This window comes from Apium graveolens, chromosome 9 (assembly GCF_009905375.1).
Source record: "Apium graveolens cultivar Ventura chromosome 9, ASM990537v1, whole genome shotgun sequence".
Lineage (NCBI taxonomy): Eukaryota > Viridiplantae > Streptophyta > Magnoliopsida > Apiales > Apiaceae > Apium > Apium graveolens.
The window spans coordinates 177,623,734-177,626,828 of NC_133655.1; the positions used below are offsets into that span (position 1 = coordinate 177,623,734).

At 31.2% G+C, this 3,095-nt stretch overlaps 1 long non-coding RNA gene across 1 annotated transcript; it reads right to left on the reverse strand.

Annotated features, from left to right (window-relative positions):
• Nucleotides 1-1,064: 1,064 nt before the first annotated feature.
• On the reverse strand, nt 1,065-2,860 carry LOC141684250 (uncharacterized). The gene is made up of 3 exons (XR_012560595.1): nt 2,702-2,860; nt 2,474-2,558; nt 1,065-1,307 (listed from the first exon to the last, which is right to left on the reverse strand). It is a non-coding gene; the product is annotated as an uncharacterized LOC141684250 (long non-coding RNA).
• Nucleotides 2,861-3,095: the final 235 nt, after the last annotated feature.

Below are 3,095 nucleotides of genomic sequence, written 5' to 3' on the forward strand. Positions count from 1 at the left end.
TTTATTGTTTACCCAATAAGAACTTTATATGAGAACCCAATAAGAATGCGATAAGAGAGATTTTTTGTTCAATCTAGAAATGTTTAAACTGTACAAATTCTTATATCGGAGGGGAAATATAACGTTTCAGGTTAACAAGATTTTTATAATAATTATCATGACAATAGCATTATTCTGGCAATCATAGTATTTATCAAAGTGGTATGAAAGTTTGCTAGATATAAAATTACCTTATTTTAATATAAAATTACCTTAAAATAACAAATTATCAATTTTAATAATGATACTAATAAATAGAAGTATTTAGATAACTTCATATTTGTTGTACATATATTTATGTGTTGAGTATATTTTATTGTTATTTTATTTATATTTTTAGTGATAGCTGAGTTACTTTTTAAGAGCTAAATCATTTGGGAGGGGCGCGGAGTTTAAGAAAAATGATAAAGTAGTGGTGAAAAGTTGAAAAAATGTGTAAAGTAGTGGGACCGATTAATATTATATGTATAAAGTGGGTATAGTCGAGGAAAGCAGTGGATGTAGTTAATTTAAAAATTATAAAAACTTTACTATTTTTGAAAAATTTTGAAATGTAAACAATTGGAAGGGACATCCAAAAAGGAAAGTGTAAACAAATGGAAGGGACATAGGAAGTACTTATTCAAGGATTGAAAGAAGCATCAGAGGAGTACTATCTCATTCGGACATGGTATCGAGAAATTATGGATTTATTCCCCAAACCAGAGAGAGCTATAAATACATAAATTAGAGGGAAAACAAAGTTCATGAAGAGATTAGGAGTCGGTTTCATCAAATTAGTTAAGGAAGAAGGCAAATAGATATTTAATTAAAGGAAGAGGAGGCATGCAAGTCCTTCACACTAGAGGAGAGCACGGTTCGGTTCAGTTTTTGTATAAAGCCGAAACCGAAACCGAAGATCTTCGGTTTTAGAAATCAAAAACCGCAACCGCAACCAAATCAACGGTTTCGGTTTCAAAAGTCCTGGTTCGGTTGTAATTTTCGGTTTCGGTTTAAAACACCGGCAAAAGAAAAATAATTATAACTTGAACAAAAAAAGGTTCGCTTAATTAAAAAAATCCAACCACATCATCTGAATATTTACAGGAATCAAAATAGAAAGTAACATATTACAAATTAAATATCTGAAAGCCAAGCATTTAAATTCATTTTCTATCTTCTATTTTCTGCGGATGCTTGGAAACACAAGCACATGAACTTCATTCTTATCCTCCAGAAACTGAAAGACATCTGAACACCTGGGACATAAGGTAACATACTAACATCTCCTGAAAAACAGGCAAAACAATATCAATTAATAATGGCACCATGACTTTCATAGTTAATTAGTCAAATTATACAATTTTCCAAAATTAACTACATAACTAGAAATTACATAGTGATGAACCAAACCCAGATATAATTTTTATCCAAAAACTACAAACTGAAACTGAGCAAAGATCATAGTTCCTTCCATGTCTTAATGCACAATTTCCATAACATTTTTATCCAGTTGCTTCAAATATATTAAATAAATACAAGAAAATAGAAGTCATTAGTAATGGCATCAATTTGGAATTTCCTAATGTTCTATTAGATATACAACTGCTCATCAGTATTCTCAGACAGATAATAAAGAAACTTTCAGAACTCCCTAGTTACCAAGACTGAGGCATTGTCATTTTTCTTACTATTTTTCTCTTTGAGAAGAAATCTCGGTAAAAATGCTAAAAGCTCAAGATTCCAAAAGAACACTAACATCTCAGTTCTCAAGAATCAATCAAGCTACACAAAACAAGTAAATCAACCAATCAATTCCAATACAAAATGCTCAACATCTGAGGAAAATGGAATCTCCGGTTCTTCCTTAACCACTGTTTTTTTGCCCTGCTACATCGAAATATCAGAAGCATAATTTATTTATTCATTATATTATAATATTTTCATTTTCAAAGAAGTGATTGAAGCATCTACATTACAGTCTTGCTGGTTAATGCTCAGGAAAATGAAACCATAATTCTTGCAAATGCTAAGGTGTTCTCGCAAACGCTAACTCCCTGAAATAAAGAAGTAAAGGAAACCAGAATACAGGATGTAACAATCAACATACAATTGAAGTACTACGCATTGCAACGTAAAGTGTATCGAACTACAAGCAATCTATTATCCCTATTATAATGCAGAGAAACGGGATACCAGATAACTATGCAGAGGCATATAAACATGTGGTTTTGTTTTCTCTTCTGATGTTTTCTAAATAAACACCTTGTTATCGAATCAGAAAGCAATAAATAGAATTTCATATTTTCTGCTGAACTTGAATCAGAAAGCAATAAACATAATTTCATATTTTCTAATATTACACAAATGAAACTTTGTAATTTGTATATCCAACAAATCAATTAATTATATTACACAAATTAAAAAAGAGTTGCATAGGATTGTAATATCATACCTCTGAAGTCGGACTCGGAGGTATTGTTTCTTGGGGAGGAGTTTCTTGATCAGACATGGCTTTGGGCTTACAACTCGCTGCAAAACTTCAGGAAAAACATAATTCACAGCTAGATTACTAAGGAACTAAAAAGAACATAATTCACAGCTATACTTTATATAGTTTATATAAAGTATAAACTATAGATATCAAAATTAGAAGTATGGAGTTCGGTAACTGATTTGTTACCTGATTTTGATTTCCAGGATCTGTTATATTTCTTAGCGAGTGGCAAGTGCTGAGTGCGATGAGCCGATGACGGATGAGGGGCGATGAGCGGCTAACCCAAGGATGGACGATGGAGTGTGGACTTGGAGTCTTGGACTACTGGACTGTGGTCTGTGAAATATTCAATATGGATTACATTTAACTTAGACAGGCCCATGCCAAATGATTAAAATTACTGGCCCAAAGTTTAAATTCTTAAATTGAATATTTATATTTTTATAATACATAATTTATTATTATTATTATTATTATTATATATATTACTATATTATAATAATCGGTTCGGTTTCGGTTCTGTTTAACTCCAAAACCGATTCAAGTGCTAAAATTCTAAATTCACAAAAAACATATGTAT